Source organism: Pongo abelii, chromosome 4, assembly GCF_028885655.2.
Source record: "Pongo abelii isolate AG06213 chromosome 4, NHGRI_mPonAbe1-v2.0_pri, whole genome shotgun sequence".
Classification (NCBI taxonomy): domain Eukaryota; kingdom Metazoa; phylum Chordata; class Mammalia; order Primates; family Hominidae; genus Pongo; species Pongo abelii.
In genome coordinates this window covers 166,094,413-166,116,592 of record NC_071989.2, presented here as the reverse complement: position 1 = coordinate 166,116,592, position 22,180 = coordinate 166,094,413, and the positions used below count along the sequence as shown (strand labels likewise).

The 22,180-nt window shown below is 39.9% G+C and overlaps 1 pseudogene; it reads right to left on the bottom strand.

The window, feature by feature from the left end:
• Positions 1 to 648: 648 nt before the first annotated feature.
• Positions 649 to 22,180, bottom strand: LOC112133499 (large ribosomal subunit protein uL24-like; annotated as a pseudogene).

Sequence of the window (22,180 nt, the reverse complement as noted above, 5' to 3'; positions counted from 1 at the left end):
TAATCCCAGCACTTGGAAAGCTAAGGAGGGTGGATCCCTTGAGTCCACGGGTTCATAAACCATCCTAGGCAACATGGCAAAACCCTGTCTCTACAGAAAATACAAAAAAATTAGCCAGGCATGATGGCACATGCCTGGGGTCCCAGCTACTTGGGAGGCTGAGGTAAGAGGATCACCTGGGCCTGGGAGGTTGGGGCTGCAGTGAGCCATGATTACGCCACTGCAATCCAGTCTGGGTGACACAGTGAGACCCTGTCTCAAAAAAAAAATAAAAATAAAAATAAAAATCCACATATAAGTGGACCCATGTTGTTCAAGGGTTGACTATACTAGCTTTTGGACTAGTAATAATTTTTAGTCTCTTAAATCATGCAGGAAACAAAGAATGTGGTTACAGATAATTCTTACAAGAATACTAGCTTTAAAAATTGCCCATGTTTTACCTTTGCTGAGATCTTTATTTCTTCATATAGCTTCATGTTATTGTCTAGTGTCCTTTCATTTCAACCTGTAGGACTCCCTCTAGTATTTTTTTTTTTTTTTTTGCAGGGCAGGTCTAGTGGTCACAAACTCCCTCAACTTCTATTTATCTGGGAATCTCTTTTTTTGGTTGTTAAATTTTAATCAAAGCTTGTGTATAAGATTACTTTATTCCTGCATCTCCTCAATTGTTTCTTCCTTGTGTTTGACCTTTTCCTTTCCCATTTGGTGAGATTTGGCTTTCTGTTCAAGGATCTTTTTGTGGTCCTTGTCCATTTTTAGCCTAGTGATAACCACCTTGCTGGGGTGAATGCCTATGTGGACAGTTGTGCCATTAGCCTTTTCCTGCTGCACCCATACAGTGTAGATAACATATTTCTTTTATATACCTGGACTACTTTGCCAATTTGCTGACCTTTATAGTGTCCTCATACAACCCGAACTTCATCATCCTTTCAGTTGGGCAGGGACCACACGTACTTCTGTCTCAGCCATTTGGAAAGAGGGGAAGACACCTTCCTGTGAATGGGGGAAGGTGCTTTGAAATGGCTTTTGTGATTCTTCCTTCAGTTGAAAGTCACAAAGGGACTGAACTTTGTTTTGGCTACTCCCACTTCAGTGATGGCTGCAGAAGGGTTATCTGGGAATCTTTCAATATCTCCCTCACTTTTTTCCCCAATGAAACTTAATTTATTACCCTAAAATGTAAATGACATAAAATTTTCACGTGTCATGAAATATTATTCCTGTTAGTTTTTCAACTATCTTAAACTGTACAAATTATTCTTAGCTCATAAGCTGTAGAAAAACGAGTAGCAAGCTGAATTTGGCTCAAGGGCTGCAGTTTGTTGACTCATGAGTTTATTTTTCATTTTTTATTTTTTTAAATTATACTTTAAGTTCTAGGGTACATGTGCACAACGTGCAGGTTTGTTACATATGTATACATGTGCCATGTTGGTGTGCTGCACCCATCAACTCATCATTTACATTAGGTATATCTCCTAATGCTATCCCTCCCCCTCCCCCACCCCACAACAGGCCCCAGTGTGTGATGTTCCCCTTCCTGTGTCCAAGTGTTCTCATTGTTTTATCAGAGACTAGGATTGCAACCCCAGCCTTTTTTTGTTTTCCATTTGCTTGGTAGATCTTCCTCCATCCCTTTATTTTGAGCCTATGTGTGTCTCTGCACGTGAGATGGGTCTCCTGAATACAGCACACTGGTGGGTCTTGACTCTTTATCCAATTTGCCAGTCTGTGTCTTTTAATTGGAGCATTTAGCCTATTTACATTTAAGGTTAATATTGTCATGTGTGAATTTGATCTTGTCATTATGATGTTAGCTGGTTATTTTACTCATTAGTTCATGCTGTTTCTTCCTAGCATTGAGAGTCTTTACAATTTGTCATGTTTTTGCAGTGGCTGGTACCAGTTGTTCCTTTCCATGTTTAGTGCTTCCTTCAGGAGCTCTTGTAAGGCAGGCCTGGTGGTGATGAAATCTCTCAGCATTTGTTTGTCTGTAAAGGATTTTATTTCTCCTTCACTTGTGAAGCTTAGTTTGGCTGGACATGAATTCTGGGTTGAAAATTCTTTTCTTTAAGAATGTTGAATATTATCTCCCACTCTTTTCTGGCTTGTAGAGTTTCTGCCAAGAGATCTGCTATTAGTCTGATGGGCTTCCCTTTGTGGGTAACCTGACCTTCCTCTCTGGCTGCCCTTAAGATTTTTTCCTTCATTTCAACCTTGGTGAATCTGATGATTATGTGTCTTGGAGTTGCTCTTCTTGAGGAGTATCTTTGTGGTGTTCTCTGTATTTCCTGAATTTGAATGTTGGCTTGCCTTGCTATGTTGGGGAAGTTCTCCTGGACGATATCCTGCAGAGTGTTTTCCAACTTGGTTCCATTCTCCCCATCACTTTCAGGTACACCAATCAGACATAGATTTGATCTTTTCACATAGTCCCATATTTCTTGGAGGCTTTGTTTGTTTCTTTTTACTCTTTTTTCTTTAAACTTCTCTTCTCACTTCATTTCAATCATTTGATCTTCAATCACTGATACCCTTTCTTCCAGTTGATCGAATTGGCTACTGAAGCTTGTGCTTTTGTCGCATAGTTCTTGTGCCATGGTTTTCAGCTCAGTCAGGTCATTTAAGGAGTTCTCTACACTTGGTTATTCTAGTTAGCCATTTGTCTACTCTTTTTTCAAGGTTTTTAGCTTCTTTGTGATGGGTTCGAACTTCCTACTTTTGCTTGGAGAAGTTTGATCATCTGAAGCCTTCTTCTCTCAACTTATCAAATTCATTATCTGTCCAGCTTTGTTCCATTGCTGGCAAAGAGCTGCATTCCTTTGGAGGGGGAGAGTGCTCTGATTTTTAGAATTTTCAGCTTTTCTGCTCTGTTTTTTCCCCCAACTTTGTGGTTTTATCTACCTTTGGTCTTTCATGATGGTGATGTACAGATGGGGTTTTGGTGTGGATGTCCTTTCTGTTTGTTAGTTTTACTTCTAACAGTCAGGACCCTCAGCTGCAGGTCAGTTGGAGTTTGCTGGAGGTCCACTCCAGACCCTGTTTGCCTGGGTATCAGCAGCGGAGGCTGCAGAACAGCGAATATTGCTGAACAACAAATGTTGCTGCCTGATCTTTCCTACGGAAGCTTTGTTTCAGAGGGGTACCAGGCCGTGTGAGGTGTCAGTCTGGGTGTCTCCCAGTTAGGCTACTCGGGGGTCAGGGACCCACTTGAGGAGGCAGTCTGTCTGTTCTCAGATCTCAAACTCCATGCTGGGTGAACCACTACTCTCTTCAAAGCTGTCAGACAGGGACATTTAAGTCTGCAGAGGTTTCTGCTGCTTTTTGTTTGGCTATGCCTTGCTTGCCCCCAGATGTGGAGTCTACAGAGGCAGGCAGGCTGCCTTGAACTGAGGTGGTCTCCACCCAGTTCCATCTTCCTGGCCACTTTGTTTACCTACTCCAGCCTCAGCAATGGCGGGCGCCCCTCCCCCAGCCTCGCTGCCACCTTGCAGTTTGATCTCAGCCTGCTGTGCTAGCAATGAGCGAGGCTTCGTGGGCATGGGACCCTCTGAGCCAGGTGCGGGCTATAATCTCCTGGTGAGCTGTTTGCTAAGACCATTGGAAAAGTGCAGTATTAGGGTGGGAGTGACCTGATTTTCCAGGTGCCATCTGTCACCCCTTCCCTTGGCTAGGAAAGGGAATTCCCTGACCCCTTGCACTTCCCAGGTGAGGCAATGCCTCACCCTGCTTCAGCTTACGCTAGGTGGGCTGCACCCACTGTCCTGCCCCCACTGTCCAAGGATCCCCAGTGAGATGAACCTGGTACCTCAGCTGGAAATGCAGAAATCACCTGTCTTCTGCGTTGCTTATGCTGGGAGCTGTAGACTGGAGCTGTTCCTATTCAGCCATATTGGAACCACCCCTCGAGTTTTATTTTTTTAAATTTTTTATTTCCATAGGTTACTGGGTAGTGTTTGGTTACATGAGTAAGTTCTTTGGTGGTGATCTGTGAGATTTTGGTGAATGCCCACCAATCAATGAGTGGATAAAGAAACTGTGATTTTTATATATATATATATATATATATCACATATGTATATACGTGTATATATATCACGTATGTGTATATACGTGTGTGTATATATCACGTATGTGTATATACGTGTGTGTATATATCACGTATGTGTATATACGTGTGTGTATATATCACGTATGTGTATATACGTGTGTGTATATATCACGTATGTGTATATACGTGTGTGTATATATCACGTATGTGTATATACGTGTGTGTATATATCACGTATGTGTATATACGTTGTGTATATATCACGTATGTGTATATACGTGTGTGTATATATCACGTATGTGTATATACGTGTGTGTATATATCACGTATGTGTATATACGTGTGTGTATATATCACGTATGTGTATATACGTGTGTGTATATATCACGTATGTGTATATACGTGTGTGTATATATCACGTATGTGTATATACGTGTGTGTATATATCACGTATGTGTATATACGTGTGTGTATATATCACGTATGTGTATATACGTGTGTGTATATATCACGTATGTGTATATACGTGTGTATATATCACGTATGTGTATATACCAATCAAATATATACATATATGTATATATATCAGTTTATGAATAATATATGTTTTTTATATATATATATATACACACACACACACGTAGATGGAATACTACTCAGCCATAAAAAGGAATGAATTAATGGCATTCACAGCAACCTGGATGAGATTGGAGACTATTATTCTAAGTGAAGAAACTCAGGAATGGAAAACCAAATCTTGTATGTTCTCACTCATAAGTAGGAGCTAAGCTATTAGGATGCAAAGGCATAAGAATGACACAATGGACTTTGGGGGCTCGGAGAAAGTGTGGGAAGGGCGTGAGGGATAAAATATTTCCCGCACTTCTGCAGGACAGTTTTGCTTGATATGAAATTATTGGTTGTCACATTTCTAGAATTGATACATAATATTTGTACATATTAATGTGGTACATGTTATTTTGTTACATGCATAGAATGTGTAATAATAAAGTCCAGGTATATAGGGTATCCATCACCTCAAGTATTGTTTCTTCAGGCTGGGAATATCTCAAGGCCTCTCTTCTAGCTATTTTGGCATGTATAACACATGGTTAATTATAGTCACCCTACTCTGCTATCAAACATTAGAACTTATTCCTTCTATGCAACTGTATGTTTGTATCCATTAACCAACCTCTCTTCATCCCCTTTACCAACATACCTTTCCCAGTCTCTGGTACATATCATTCTACTCTCAGCCTTTATGAGATCAACTTTCTTAGCCTCAATATATGAGTGAGAACATGCAATATTTGTCTTTCTGTGCCTGGCTTATTTCATGTAACATAATGACCTTCAGTTCTATCCATGTTGCTGAAAATGGCATGGTTTCATTCTTTATTTTATGGCCAAATAGTGTCCCATTTTGTATATATCACATTTCATTCATTCATTTATTCATACATTGATGGCCACTTGGGTTGATTCCCTATCTTTGCTATTGTGAATGGTACTGCAATAAATATGAGAGGGCAGGTATCTATTTGATATACTGATTTCTTTTCCTTTGACTAAATTCCCAGTAGTGGAATTGCTGGGTCATATGGTAGCTCTATTTTTAGTTTTCAGAGAACTCTCCATATTGTTTTGCATAGTGGCTATGCTAATCTACATTCCCACTGACAGTGTACAAGAGTTGCCTTTTCTCTGTATCCTTGCCAGCATCTGTTTTTTTAAAAAAAATTTATAAGAGCTATTCTAACTATATCTCATTTTGGTTTCAATGTGCATTTCCCTGGTGAGTAGTGATGAGCTTTTAAAAATTTCATTTACCTGTTGGCCACTTGTATATCGTCTTTTGAGAAATATCTGTTTATATAATTTCTCCACTTTTTCATGTGATTATTATTACTGAGTTGTTTGAGTTGCTTGTATATTCTAGATAATAGCCCTTTGAGGGATGAATAGTTGGCTAATATTTTCTGAAACATTCAACAGATTGTCTCTTCATTTCATTGATTGCGTTGTTTACTGTGCAGAAGCTTTTTAGTTTATGATTGTCTCCCTGTCTTTTTGTGTTTTTATTTGTGTTTATATCTGTGCCTTTGAGGTCTTAGCCATAAAATCTTTGTCTAGATAAATGTCCTGAAGTGTTTTACCTGTTTTCTTCTAGTAGTTTTATATTTTCAGATGTTATATTTAAGCCTTTCATCTAGCTTGAGTTGACATTTATATATAGTGAGAAATAGGGGTCCAGTTTCATTTTTCTGCATATAGACATTCAGTTTTCCCAGCATTACTTATTGAAAAACATGTCCTTTCCCCAGTGCATGTTCTTGGTGTCTTTGTCAAAAATCAGTTGGCTGTAAGTATGTGACTTTTTCTGTGTTCTCTGTTTTGCTTCATTGGTCTATGTGTCTGTTTTTATACCAATACTTGCTGTTTTGGTTACTGTAGCCTTGTAATATATTTTGAACCAGGTATGATGCCTCCAGCTTTGTTCTTTTTATTCGGGAGGACTTTGACTATTCTGGCTCTTTTTTGGTTTCATTTGAATTCTAGGATTATTTTTTCTATTTCTGTGAAAAATGACATTGGTATTTTGATAGAGATGGCATTGAATCTGTAGATTGCTTTGGGTAGTATGGTCATTTTAACTATGTTAACTCTTCTGATTCATGAGCATGGGATGTCTTTCTATTTGTGTCCTCTTTAATTTCTTTCAACAGAGTCTTGAAGTTTTCCTTGTAAAGGTCTTTTGCTTCCTTGGTTAAATTTATTCCTAGGTATTATTTTTTTGGAGCCATTGTAAATGGGATTGCTTTTTTGATTTATTTCTCAGTTTATTATTGGTGTTTAGGAATGCTGTTGATTTTTGTAAGTTGATTTTATATCCTATTTTGCTAAACTTACTTATGAATATAAGTTTTTCCATAAAGTTTTAAGTTTTTTTCTAGATATAAGATCATGTTATCTGCAGAGGAACAACTTGACTTCCTCTTTCCACATTTTTATTTTTTTTAATTTTTTTTTTTTAGACAGGGTCTTACCCTGTCACCCAGGCTGGAGTGCAGTGGTACAATCTCAGCTCACTGCAACCTGTGCCTCCCAGGTTCAAGCAGTTCTCCTGCCTCAGCCCCCCGGGATAGCTGGGATTACAGGCACCTGCCACCACACCTGTCAAATTTTTGTATTTTTTTAGTAGAGACGGTTTCACCATGTTGGCCAGGCTAGTTTCGAACTCCTAACCTCAGGTTATCCTCCCACCTTGGCCTCCCAAAATGCTGGGATTACAGGTGTGAGCCACTGCACCTGGCCTATGTCTTTTATTTATTTTTCTTACCTGATTGCTCTGGCTAGGACTTCCAGTGCTATGTTTAATAAGAGTGGTGAAAGTGAACATTCTTGACTTGTTTCAGTTTTCAGAGAAAAGGTTTTCAGCTTTTTCCCATTCAGTGTGGTGTTAGATGTGGACTTGTTGTATATGGCCTTTATTATGTTGAGGTATGTTCCTTCTGTGCCTACTATGTTGGAATTTTTTATCATTAAGGGATGTTGAATTTTATCAATGCTTTTTCTCCATTTACTGAGACATGGTTTTTGTCTTCCTTTCTGTTGGTGTGATATATTATGTTTAACTTGTATATGTTGAACCATCCTTGCATCCTTGGGATAAATTCCACTAGATCACGGTGTATTGTGTTTTTGATGTTGGATTTAGTTTGCTTAGTATTTTGAGGATTTTTGTCTCTGTTAATCAGGGATATTGGCTTGTGGTTTTCTCTTTCTTTTTTTTTTTTTTTTTTTTTTTTTTTTAATTTTTATTTTTTTTCTTTTATTATTATTATTATTATTATTATACTTTAGGTTTTATGGTACATGTGCGCAATGTGCAGGTAAGTTACATATGTATACATGTGCCATGCTGGTGCGCTGCACCCACCAACTCGTCATCTAGCATTAGGTATATCTCCCAATGCTATCCCTCCCCCCTCCCCCCACCCCACAACAGTCCCCAGAGTGTGATGTTCCCCTTCCTGTGTCCATGTGTTCTCATTGTTCAATTCCCACCTATGAGTGAGAATATGCGGTGTTTGGTTTTTTGTTCTTGCGATAGTTTACTGAGAATGATGATTTCCAATTTCATCCATGTCCCTACAAAGGACGTGAACTCATCATCTTTTATGGCTGCATAGTATTCCATGGTGTATATGTGCCACATTTTCTTAATCCAGTCTATCATTGTTGGACATTTGGGTTGGTTCCAAGTCTTTGCTATTGTGAATAATGCCGCAATAAACATACGTGTGCATGTGTCTTTATAGCAGCATGATTTATAGTCCTTTGGGTATATACCCAGTAATGGGATGGCTGGGTCGAATGGAATTTCTAGTTCTAGATCCCTGAGGAATCGCCACACTGACTTCCACAAGGGTTGAACTAGTTTACAGTCCCACCAACAGTGTAAAAGTGTTCCTATTTCTCCACATCCTCTCCAGCACCTGTTGTTTCCTGACTTTTTAATGATTGCCATTCTAACTGGTGTGAGATGGTATCTCATTGTGGTTTTGATTTGCATTTCTCTGATGGCCAGTGATGGTGAGCATTTGTTCATGTGTTTTTTGGCTGCATAAATGTCTTCTTTTGAGAAGTGTCTGTTCATGTCCTTCGCCCACTTTTTGATGGGGTTGTTTGTTTTTTTCTTGTAAATTTGTTGGAGTTCATTGTAGATTCTGGATATTAGCCCTTTGTCAGATGAGTAGGTTGCGAAAATTTTCTCCCATTTTGTAGGTTGCCTGTTCACTCTGATGGTGGTTTCTTTTGCTGTGCAGAAGCTCTTGAGTTTAATTAGATCCCATTTGTCAATTTTGGCTTTTGTTGCCATTGCTTTTGGTGTTTTAGACATGAAGTCCTTGCCCATGCCTATGTCCTGAATGGTAATGCCTAGGTTTTCTTCTAGGGTTTTTATGGTTTTAGGTCTAACATTTAAGTCTTTAATCCATCTTGAATTGATTTTTGTATAAGGTGTAAGGAAGGGATCCAGTTTCAGCTTTCTACATATGGCTAGCCAGTTTTCCCAGCACCATTTATTAAATAGGGAATCCTTTTCCCATTTCTTGTTTTTGTCAGGTTTGTCAAAGATCAGATACTTGTAGATATGTGGCATTATTTCTGACGGCTCTGTTCTGTTCCATTGATCTATATCTCTGTTTTGGTACCAGTACCATGCTGTTTTGGTTACTGTAGCCTTGTAGTATAGTTTGAAGTCAGGTAGTGTGATGCCTCCAGCTTTGTTCTTTTGGCTTAGGATTGACTTGGCGATGAAGTTCTCTTTCTTTTTAATTAGGGAAAACTTTGAATGAATTAGGGAAATTTTCTTCCTTCTCAATTTTTTGCAACAGTTTGAGGAAAATTGGTATTAAATCTTCTTTGTAAGTTTGGCAGAATTCAACAGTGAAGCCATGCAGTCCTGCACTTTTTTTTTGTTGACAGACTTTTTATTACTGGTTCAGTTTCATTTCTCATTGTTGGTCTGTCTGGGTTCTCTATTTCTTCCTGACTCAATCTTGGTAGGTTTTGTGTGTCCAGGAATTTATCAGTTTTCTACTAGTTATTTATAATTTCTGATCTTTTATATTTCTGTGGTATGTCTCCTATTGTAATGTCTCCTTTTTTGTTTCTTTTAGATTTGGGGGTATATGTGAAGGTTTGTTACATAGATGAACATGTGTCATGGGGGTTTGTCATACATATATTTCATTACCTAAGAAGCCAGTAACAATAGTTACCTTTTCTGCTCTTCTCCCTCCTCCCAACCTCCCTGCTCAAGTAGACCCCAGTGTCTATTGTTTTCTTCTTTGTGTTAGTAAGTTTTTAATTATTTAGCTCCCACTTATAAGTGAGAACATGCAGCATTTGGTTTTCTGTTCCTGTGTTGGTTTACTAAGGTTAATGGCCTCCAGCTCCATCCATGTTCCCACAAAAGACATGATCTCATTGTTTTTTATGGCTGCGTAGTATTCCATAGTGTATATGTACCTCATTTTCTTTATCCAGTCTGTCACTTATGAGCATTTGATTCCATGTATTTGCTATTGTGAATAGTGCTGCAATGAACATTTGCATACATGTGTCTTTATGGTAGAATGACTTAATATTCTGCTGGGTATGTACCCAGTAATGGGATTGCTGGGTCTAATGGTAGTTCTGCTTTTAGCTCTTTGAGGAATTAACATACTGCTTTCTACAATGGTTGAACTAATTTACACTTTCATCAACAGTATATAAGTGTGCGCTTTTCTCCAAAACCTCACCAGTATCTGTTGTTTTTTGCGTTTTTAATAATATCTATTCTGACTGGTGTGAAGTAGTATCTCATTATGGTTTTATTTGCATTTCTCTAATCAGTAATATTGAGCTTTTTTCTTTTTTTTAAAGTTTTTTATTCTTTAAGTCTTTTTAAATATGTTTGTTGGCTGCATGTATGTCGTCTTTTGAGAAATATCTGTTCATATCCTTTGCCCACTTTTTAATAGGGTTGTTTTTTCTTATAAATTTAAGTCCCTCATAGATGCTGGATATTAGACCTTTGTCAGATGCATAGTTTGCAAAAATTTTCTCCCATTTTAGATTGGCTGTTTACTCTGTTAATAGTTTCTTTTGCTGTGCAGTATCTCTTAAGTTTAATCAGACCCACTTGTCAAATTTTGTTTTTGTTGCAATTGCTTTTGGTGTCTTTGTCATGAAATCTGCCTGTTCCTGTGTCCAGGATGGTATTGCCTAGGTTGTCTTCTGGGGTTTTTATAGTTTTGGGTTTTACATTTAAGTCTTTAATCCATCTCGAATTAATTTTTGTGTATGATGTGAGCAAGGGGTCCAGCTTCAGTCTTCTGCATACGGCTAGCTAGTTATCCCAGCACCGTTTATTGACAAGGGAGTCTTTTCCCCATTGCTTGTTTTTTGTCAGCTTTGTTGAAGATCAGATGGTCATAGATGTGTGGTCCTATTTCTGGGCTGTCTATTCTGTTCCCTTGGTCTATGTGTCTGTGTTTTGTACCAGCACCATGCTGTTTTGGTTACTGTAGCCTTGTAGTATAATTTGAAGTCAGGTAACATGATGCCCCCATCTATTTTCTTTTTCCTTAGGGATGCCTTAGCTGTTCAGGCTCTTTTTTTGGTTCCATATGAATTTTAAGATAGTTTTTTCCAGTTCTATGAAATGTCATTGGTAGTGTGATAGGAATAGCATTGAATCTGTAAATTGCTCTGGGCAGTGTAGCCATTTTAATGGTATTGATTTTTCCTATTCATGAACATGGGATGTTTTCCCATTTGTTTTTGTCTTCTCTGATTTCTTTGAGCAGTGTTTTGTAATTCTCATTGTAAAGCTCTTTCATCTTCCTGGTTAGCTGTATTCCTAAGTATTTTATTTTTGTGGCAATTGTGAATGAGATTACATTTCTGATTTGTCTCTCAGTTTGGCCATTGTTGGTGTATAGAAATACTAATGATTTTTGTACGTGGAATTTTGTATCCTGCAACTTTGAAGTTATTTATCAGCTTAAGGAGCTTTTGGGCTGACGCTATAGGATTTTCTAGATACAGAATCATGTCATCTGCAAACAGATGTTTGACTTTCTCTCTTCCTATTTCAGTGTCCTTTCTTTCTCTTGCCTAATTCCTCTGGCTAGGACTTCCAACACTATGTTAAACAGAAGTGGTGAGAGACAGCATTCTTGTCTTGTGCCAGTTTTCAAGGGGAATACTTCCAGCTTTTGCCCACTCAATGTAATGTTGGCTGTAAGTTTGTCATAGATGGCCCTTATTATTTTGAGGTATGTTCCTTCAATACCTAGTTTGAGAAGTTTTAACATGAAGGAGTATTGAATTTTATCAAAAGTCTTTTCTGTGTCTATTGAGATAATCATGTGGTTTTTGTCTTTAGTCCTGTTTATGTGATAAATCACATTTTTTGATTTTGCCTATGTTGAACCAACCTTGCATCCCAGGGATGAAGCCTACTTAATCATGGTGGATTAGCTTTTTGATATGCTGCTGTATTCGGTTTGCAAGTATTTTGTTGAGTATTTTTGCATCAATGTTCATCAAGGATATTGGCCTGAAGTTTTCTTTTTTTGTTGTTGTGTCTCTGCCAGGTATCAAGATGATACTGGCCTCATAGAATGAGTTGGGGAGGAGTCATTCCTTGTCAAATTTTTTGGAATAGTTTCTGTAGGAATGGTACCATCTCTTTTTTTGTACATCTGGTAGAATTCGTCTGTGAATCCATCCAGTCGCATGATTCTTTGAAAGCCCAGGACTGGTTGGTTGGCTTTTTATTACTGGTTGGTTGATAGGCTATTTATTACTGATTCGATTTTGGAGCCTGTTATTAGTCTGATCAGGGAATCAATTTCTTCCTAGCTCAGAAGTGGGAGGGTGTAGGCTGTTTGTTTCCAGAAATTTATCCATCTCATCTAGGCTTTGTAGTTTGTGTGCATAGAGGTGTTTGTAGTAATTTCTGAGGGTGGTGGTTTTTTGTTTTTTTTTCCCCCCTTTTTTTTGGAGAAAGAGTCTCGCTCTTTTGCCCAGGCTGGAGTGCAGTGGTGCAATCTCGGCTCATTGCAACCTTTGCCTCCCAGGTTCACACAATTATCCTGTCTCAGCCTCCTGAGTAGCTGGGATTACAGACATGCACCACCATGCCTGGCTAATTTTTCTGTTTTTTAGTAGAGACGGGCTTTCACCATGTTGGCCAGGCTGGCCTCAAATTCCTGACTTCAAATGATCCACCTGCCTCAGCCTCCCAAAGTTCTGGGATTACAGGCATAAGCCACTGTGCCTGGCTTGTTTCTGATTGTTGTTTGTATTTCTGTGGGGTCAGTAGTAACATTCCCTTTGTCATTTCTAATTGTGTTTATTTGGATCTTCTGTTTTCTTTGTTATTCTTCTAGCTAGTGACCTATCTATTAATTTTTTCAAAAAACCATATCCTGGATTAATTGATCTTTTGAGTGGTTTTTCATGTCTCAATTTGTAGTTCAGCTCTGATTTTTATTATCTTCTGCTAGCTTTGGAGCTGATTTGTTCTTCCTTCTCTAATTCTTTCAGTTGTGAAGTTAGGTTAATTTAAGATCTTTCTAACTTTTTGATGAGGGTATTTAGTGCTATGAATTCCCCTCTTAACAGTGCCTTAGCTGGGTCCCAGATATTCTGGTATGTTTTATCTTTGTTCTTATTATTTTCAAAGAACTTCTTGATTTCTGCCTTAATTTCATTATTTATCCAAAAGTCATTCAGGAGCATGCTGTTTAATTTCCATGTAACTGCATGGTTTTGAGCGATTTTCATTGTCTTCTATTTTTATTGTGCTGTGGTTTGAGAGTGTGTTTCATATGATTTTGGCTCTTTTACACTTGTTGAGGATTGTTTTATATCCAATTATGTGGTTGATTTTAGAGTATGTGCCGTTTGATAATGAGAATAATGTATATTCTGTTGTTTTGAGGTGGAGAGTTCTGTAAAGGTCTAACAGATTAATTTGGTCCAGTGTTGAGGTTAGGTCCCAAATATCTTGTTAATTTTCTGCCTCAATGATCTGTCTAATACTGTCAATGGAGTGCTGAAGTATCCTACTATTATTGTGTAGGAGTCAGTCTCTTTGTAGATATCTAAGAACTTGCTTGATGAATCTGGATGCTCCTGTGTTGGTTGCATATATAGTTAGGATTGTTAGTTCTTATTAAATTGAACCTTTACCATTATGTAATGCCCTTCTTTGTGTTTTTTGATCTTCATTGGTTTGAAATCTGTTTTGTCTGTAGTTAGGATTGCAACCTTTGCTTTTTTGTTTTCCATTTGCTTGGTAGATTTTCCTCTGTTCCTTCATTTTGAGTCTATGAGTGTCATTACATGTGAGATGTCTCTTAAAGGCAGCATACCATAGGGTCTTGCTTTTTTATCCAGCTTGCCACTCTGTGCCTTTTAAGAGGGCATTTAGCCCACTTCCATCCAAGGTTAGTATTGATATGTATGGATTTGATTCTGTCATTGTGCTGTTAGTTGCTTAAGATGTTGGCTTTTGTGTGTTTGCTTATAGTTTTTGTATTAGCTGATAGCAGTCTTTCCTTTCTATATTTAGTGCTGCTTTCAAGATCTCTCATATGGCAGGTCTGGTGGTAATGAATTCCCCCAACATTTTGTTATCTGAAAAGGATTTTATTTCTCCTTCACTTAGGAAGGTTAGTTTGGCTGGATATAAAATTCTTGGTTGAAGATTTTTTTCTTTAAGAATGTTGAATATAAGCCCCCCAATATCTTCTGGCATGTAGGGCTTTATCTGAGAGGTCTGCTGTTAGCCTAACAGGGTTCCTTTTGTAGGTGACCTGCCCTTTCTCTCTAGCTGTGTTTAATATTCTTTCTTTCATTGTGACCTTGGAAAATCTGATTATGTGTCTTGGGGATGATCATCATGTATAGAATCTTTCAGAAGTATTTTCTGAATTTGACTGTTGGCCTCTCTAGCAAGATTGGGGATATTTTCATGGATGATATCCTCAAATATGTTTTCCAATTTGTTTGCTTTCTCCCCCTCCCTTTCATGGATGCCGATGATTCATAGATTTGGTCTCTTTACATAATCCCATACTTCTCAGAGGTTTTGTTCGTTTTATAATTTTTAAAAAAATTTTTGTCTGAAAATTTTAGAGACTTAGTCTTCAAGTTCTGAGATTCTTTCCTCAGCTTGGTTTATTCTACTGTTAATACTTGTGATCACATTGTGAAATTCTGATATTATGTTATTCAGCTCTGTCAGACCCATTAGGTTCTTTTTTATACTAGCTATTTCATCCTTCAGCTTCTGTATTGCCTTATTGTGATTCTTATTTTCCTTGAATTGGGTTTTTCTGTCCGCCTGAATCTTCATGATTTTTGTTCCTATCTATATTCTGAACTCTATTTCTGTCATTCCAACCAGTTTGGCCTGGTTAAAAACTCTCGTTGGAGAACTGGTGCAGTCATTTGGAGGACATATGACACTCTGGTCATTTGAGTAACGGGGGTTCTTCTGATGGTTCTTTCTCAGCTCTTTGTGTGGGTGTTCTTTTAACTGCAGTGTAGCCTGACTGCAGTAAAAAGGCTTTTTTTCTGGATGTTTTCACCAGGCCAAGGCTTTGTGCAGGGTCTTTATTTGAAACTGACTTCTTGTCTCTGGTTTCAGATGGGGTATGTTAGTGAGGTATCTTTGGTGTTGAAGCTTTGAGGTGTAATCCAGCAGGTGGTTCTTAGGCTTATTGGTCAGTTGGTAGACTCTTGCTCAGTTGTATTTCCTCACATTGCAGCTGTGTTCCCTCTCAATGTTCTGAAAGTGTGGGTTCTTTCCCCCTTGAGTGCTGACTATAGATGACCACTTGGCACTCCTGGGCTGCCCACTGCAGCTCTGGGTTGATCTCAGTGTTTCTCTTCCCCAACTTGGAGGCAGCAAAGGAAGGGATTTTAGTAGTGGTTGTGGTCAAGGGTCGTTTGCTTGTCTCCTGAGGGCTCTACCCCAGAGAAATGAGGGTCAGCAATGGCTCAGTGCAATCAGCCCAGGATGGAGAGTTTGTGCTACAGGCCTAAGCCATGGGTTCCCTGTCTGGTGACAAGCAGTGAGGGGTAGAAGGGGTGAGATTGGATCAATGGGATATGGAGTGGACTCCCCTCCTTAGATTGACTGCAGCTTGTTGGATGTGTGGATGAGGCACTTAAGGTCTTTGCTCCTTCATTAGTCTGAGGGTGGCAAGGGCAGTTTCACTGCAGAGGCAGTGACAGAGAGGCTTTCAATTGCCCCTGGAAGAGTCTGACCACTTTTCCATAGGGCTGCTGCAGTATGCTTGGGTTCACTCCAGTCCCTAGTCACCTTGGATTTTCTAGTACTGAGAGGTATCACCAGTAAGGCTGAAAAACAGCAAAGATGGCAGCCTGTTTCTCCCCCTGGGAGCTTTGTTTCAGGGAGGTACGGGCCTGTTGCTGGCCCAAAGGCACCTGCAGGAAGTAGCTGGAGACGCAGGTTGGGAAGTCCTGCTCAATGAGGGGGAATGGGAATGATCAGGGACCCCCTTAAAAAAGCAGTCTGGCAACATTTTGGTAGAGCAGCTGTGCTGTGCTGGGGGTCTGCTTCAGTGCCTTCCCCGGTTACCTCAGACACTCTGAAGTCCAAAGGCTGGAATGGCTAAGTCGCCCAAACAGCAAAGATAGTGGTTCACCCCTCCCTCTGGAGCTCTATCCCAGAGAGATTAAAAATCTTTGTTCACTGGAGAAACATCAAGTGGGGTGGCTGGAGGACCCAGTTGGGAGGTCCTGCCCAATGAGGAGGAGCAGGATCAGGGATCCACTTAAAAAAGCAGTCTGGCCATGTTTTGGTAGAGCTGTGCAGTGCTGAGAGATCCCTTCTACCCCCAGTCGGCTTGGGTTCTCTAAAGTCTGAAGGCTGGAACAGCTATGTCACTCAAACAGCAAAGATGGTGACCTGTCCCCTGCTCTGACAGCACCATCTCCAGCAAAATTCCAATCTCTGTCAGCTGGAGACCACTGGTGGCATTGGTTGGAGGGCCCAACCTAGGAGATCCTGCCCAGTGAGGAGGTCTGGCATCAGTTACCTGCTTAAAGCAGCAGTCAGGCCATGTTTTGGTAGAGCAGCTATGCTGTGCTGGGGGATCCCTTTCATCCCTGGTCAGCTTGAACACTCCAAAGCCTGAAGGCTGGAATGGCTAAGGTACCCAAACCACAAAGATGGCAGCCTGCCCTTCCCACCAGGAGCTACTTCTTAGGGAGGTGCAATGCCACTACTGGAGGCTGGCTGGAATTCCAAGCCAGTGGGTCTTACCTTGTGAGGTGCTGTGGAAGTGGGCCTGCAGGCTACTGCTGCTCAGCCCCCTGGATTCTGCCTCTTTCCTGGGATTATGTATGGGGGTCTAACCTCCCACTTTGCTGGAGCTGCAGCTACTTTTGCCAGAAAGCCTGAGTATCTAAAACTTCAGTTTCCACACATGCCTGAGTGGCTGCAATGCTGAGGCTCCACATAGCTCTGTCTGTCAGACTGAAGGCCTTGGTGGAGTGGGTTCACAAGGACATCTCCTGACCTGAGGGTTGCAAAGATCCTTGGGAGAAGCATGGTTTCCCGGGGTCACTCATTCACTCACTGCTTTCCTGGGTGGGGGAGATTCCCCTAGTTCCATGTTGCTCCCTGTTGGACTGTTGTCCTGTCTTTTTTTTGTTTTTTGAGACAGAGTCTTGCTCTGTCCTCAGGCTGCAGGGCAGTGGCGCAATCTTGGCTCACTGCAAGCTCCACCTCAGCTTCCCAAGTAGCTGGGACTACAGGCGCCCGCCACCACACCCGGCTAATTTTTTGTATTTTTAATAGAGATGGGGTTTCACTGTGTTAGCCAGCATGGTCTCCATCTCCTGACCTCATGATCTGCCCACCTTGGCCTCCTAAAGTGCTGGGATTACAGGCATGAGCCACCACACTGGCCCTGTCTTGCTTGTCATTATTCTCCATGGGTCAGGTTGTTTCCTTGATTAGTCCCAATGCGAGTAATTGGATGTTTCAGTTGAAGGTGTTGTATTTACTTGCCCCTTCCATTCCTCTCTGTGAAAGCCACACAAATTAGCTGCTTCTAGTTGGCCATCTTGGCCACTCCTCACTCTTTTTTTGTTTCTGACTTTGAGTCTTCTTTTTTTTTTTTTTGGTTAGTCTAGTTAATGGTTTATCAGTTTTTATCTTCTTAAAAAAAAAAACAACTATCTTTTCATTGACCCTTTGTAGCTTTAGTTTATATTTTGCTTAGTTCCACTTTGATCTTTATTATTTCTTTCCTTCTACTAATTTTGGGTTTGGTTCTTGCTTTTCTAGTTCCTTGAGGTGCATTGTTAGATTGCTTTAATTCCTTCTACTTTTCTGATATAAGCATTTATTGCTATAAACTTCCTTCTTAGCACTGCTTTTGCTGTGTCCCATAGGTTTCGGTATGTTGTATATCAATTCATTTCTTTTAAGCAGTTTTTTGATTTCCTCCTTAATTTCTTATTGGACCTAGGTGGTTATTCAGGAGCATATTGTTTACTTTCTATGTATTTGTATAGTTTTCCAAAGTTTCTCTTGTTATCAACTTCTAGTTTTATTCCATTGTGATCAGAGAAGATAATTAATAGATTTTGATTTAGAAAAATTGTTGAGACTTGTTTTGTATCCTAACAAATGGTCTCTCCTGGAGAACGTTCTATGTGCTAATGAGAAGAATATGTATTCTGTAGTTCTTGGTTGCAATGTTCTTAAATGGCTCTTAGGTCCATTTGGTCTGAAGTACAGTTTAAATCCAGTATTTCTTTAATTTTCTTTCTAAATAATCTGTCTAAAGCTGAGAGTGGGGTGTGGAAGTCCCCAGCTATTATTGTGTTGGTGTCTATTTCTTCCTTAAAATCTAATAGTATATCTTGAGTACTCTCATGTTGGGTGCATATATGTTTAGAATTATTTGATCCTGGTCCTTGCTTGATCCCTGTATCATTAGATAATGACCTTCTTTGTCTCTTCTTCACTGTTTTTGACCTAATATGTTTTATCTAAGTATAACTACTCCTGATTGTTTTGTCTTTTTCCATCTCTTTACTTTCAGTCTGTGTCTTTTACAAGTGAGATGAGTTTCTTGTAGGCAGCATACAAGTGGGTCATTTAAATAAATAATCCATTCAGACATTCTGTCATTTAAGTGAAAAGTTTAATCTGTTTACATTCAAGGCTATTATGTGAGGGTTTATTCTTGTCATTTTATTAATTGATTTCTGGTTGTTCTATATATTCTTCCTTTCTTTCTCTCTTTTTATCATTGTGGTTTGATTTTTTTTTTTTTTGTAGTAGTGGTAACATTTGAGTTTTTTCTTTTCCTTATGTGTATGTTTGCCCTACCAGTAGGCTTTATACTTCCATGTGTCTTCAGAATTGTAGAAGGCATTGTCCTTTCACTTCCAGGTGTAGGACTGACTTAAGCAATTCTTATAGGACTGATCTAGTGGTGATGAATTTCTTCAACTTCAGCTTGTCTGGGAAGACTTTTCTCCTTCATTTTTTAAAGACAAATTTACTGGGTATAATATGCTTGACTGGCAGGTTTTTTTCCTTCAGCACTTTGAAGGTATCATTTCATTCTCTTGGCCTGTGAGGATTCTGCCGAGAAATCCATCGTTAGTCTGATGAGGGTTCCCTAGTAAACAACTAGATCATTTTCTTTTGCTGTTTTTATAATTCTCTTCTTTGACTTTTGACAGTTTGACTATAATGTGCTGTGGAGAAGGCTCTTTTAAATTGTATCTGACTGGAGATTTCTGAGATTCCTAATATCTGGATGTCTAAATCTCTTGCTAGACTTGAAGTTTTTCAGCTATTATTTTGTAAAATAGGTTTTTCACCCCTTTGGTTTTTTCTTTGGCTTCTGGTATACTGAATATTAGAATATTTGGTTGCTTTATGTTGTCCCATATATCACATAGGCTTTGCTAATTTTTTCTTTATTTTTATCTGACTGGGTTATTTCAAAAGACCCATCTTCCAGTTCTGAAATTCTTTCATCTGCTTTATCTAGTCTGTTGAAGCTTTAGAATGTATTTTGTATTTCATTCAATGAATTCTTGTGTTACAGAATTTTTGTTTTGGATTTTTTTTTTAATGTCCATCTCTTTGGTAAACTAATATCCTAATTTGATTTTTTTTCCTGATTTCTTTGTATTGTATTTGAGTTATCTTGTATCTCACTGAGCTACTTTAATATCATTGTTTTGGATTCTTTAGTATTTCTTATGTTTCTTTTTCATTGGAATCTGTTGCTGGAAAGTTATTGTGTTCCTCCAGAGGTATCTTATTTCCTTTCTTTCTCATATTCCTTGTGTCCTTATGTTATCTGCACAACTGGTGTAATAGTTGCTTCTTCCAATTTTTTGGATTTACTTTCATAGGGGAGGACTTTTTCCTGAAAATGTATCTACAGTGTTGGTTGAGTAGAAAACTTTGGCTTTGATTCTGGATGCATGCTACTATGTAATCTCCATATGATTTATTTGGGTGTAAACAGTGTCAGTTGTGTCTGTGATTTTCTCTGTGGCTTAGGGTATGGTTATTAGTAGTAGCTATGGTGAAGTTTTGCTGGGGACAGGATGTCACATGGACCAGTCCTCAGGCCCCAGTAGTGGCATCTGTAGGCCAAATGTACTTGTCCTTGGGCCCCAAGGTGGTGTACACTGGCACTAGTGTTAGTGGGTCTAGTGGGCCAACTCTTAGGTCTCCTTTTGGCCTGGCTCAGGTGTCAGCTGTGGCAGCAGAGGGCAGGGCAGGTGAGTAGATTCTCAAGTCCCCTAGGTGTAGTGGGCATAGCATGAGCAATTGGCAGTAGCAGTGGTTGGACAATTTTCTGGCTATCAAGTGGTCCATGCTAGTGTTGGTGGTGGCTATGATACGCTTGTAGGTGGTACATGTGGGTGGGTGCTAGGTGTGGTGGTAGTGGCAGGTTGGGTGAGCCTGTTTTCAGCCCCCTGAAAGGAATACTCACATGCCAGTGGTGGTGGATGGGGCAGGGTGATTTCCAGGCCCCTGGATGGTGTGCTTGGGCACTGAGCAGGGATTGTAGCCAGACTGGGCAGGCATGTCTTTAGGCCCCCCAGTGGTATGTGCAGGTGCTGGCTATGATAGGCGGGAGCAGGGTGATCCCTAGGCTCCCAGAAGAATGCTTGGGTGGAGGTGGCAGCTGCACTGTGGCCTTGCTCCTGGGGAGGGTGGGGTTGGTTTAAGTGGCAGCAGCCATAAATTGGTGCCTGAGGAGCTCATGCTTTGCCCTAAGGTGCTGGCTATTTACAGGGTAGCCTTTCCTCAGGATGCTCTTATTTTATTGCTATATTTTATTTTAGTTTTTCAGAGACGGGGCTTAGCTTTGTTACTCAGACTATAGTGCAATGGTGTGATCATAGCTCATTATAACTTCGAGCTCCTGGGCTCAAGTGATTCTCCTGCCTCAGCCTCCTGAGTAGTTAGGACAGCAGGTACACACCACCATGAGTATCTAACTTTATTTTTTTAAAGACAGAATCTTGCTATGTTGCCCAGGGTGGTCTTGAACTTCTGTCCTCAAGTAATCCTTCCACCTCGGTTCCCCCGCTCAAGCACTGGGATTGCAGGTATAAGTTAGCACACCCTGATTCAGTGTGCTTTTAAATGGCTGGTGGCCCTGCTACTGGGGGTGGCAGGGTTGCTAGCCATGGCTGGCATTTTGACCCTGGCAGCAGCAGCCAATAGTGGTACCTGGCTGCCTGTAGAGGGATGTCAATGGGGCTCCAAGGAGGCGGCTATGGGAGGTGTAGGAGCTATTGGACTGCAAGAATGCAGTCCAATGAGGGCTAGGCTCTCAAAATAATGCTTTGTTATCATGGTTTATGTCTCAAGGTGTGTATGGGGGCCTAGTGTGAGCTCTGTCTCTGGAGCAATGGCATTTCATGGTCTCCAGGCAGCTCCCTATATTAGTCTCAGGGTCTGCGTGGGTTTTGAGGCTCTCCCTTGGCTAGGATTGCAGGAGTCTGTAGTGGGAATGTGGACCACCCAGGGTCTCTTACTTACCCTTGCTTCCCCTTTTACCACATTGGGGAACCTCTAGGCTCCTAGTTGATTCCAGCCCAGCCCAGCAGGCTGCTTTGCTTCCTTCTTCTGCCTTGTTTCTTATCACTTCCGTGTTGAATTTTAGCCTTCTCTCTTAGACGGTCTATTCAATTATGATTAACTACCTGCTGGTTTGGTTCTTCTTTGTGGAAGAGGAGAGTACTAGATGCCTCTAGTCAGCCATCTTGAAGCCCTTCTTGTTTCTTTCTTTAAAAAAAAAGAAAAAGAAAAAAATCTTGCTGTTCTTTTTTTCTTTTTCTTTTTACCACTTTGAAATATAAGCCTCCTCCCTTCTGGCCTCCATAGTTTGAGAATCTCATAATCTTACTGAGAATCCCTTGTATTTGATGAGTCACTTCTCTCTTGCTGCTTTCAAGATTCTCTTCATCTGTGTCTTTCAACGATTTGATTAGAATGTCTTTCTTTGTAGGTCTCCTCAAGTTCAT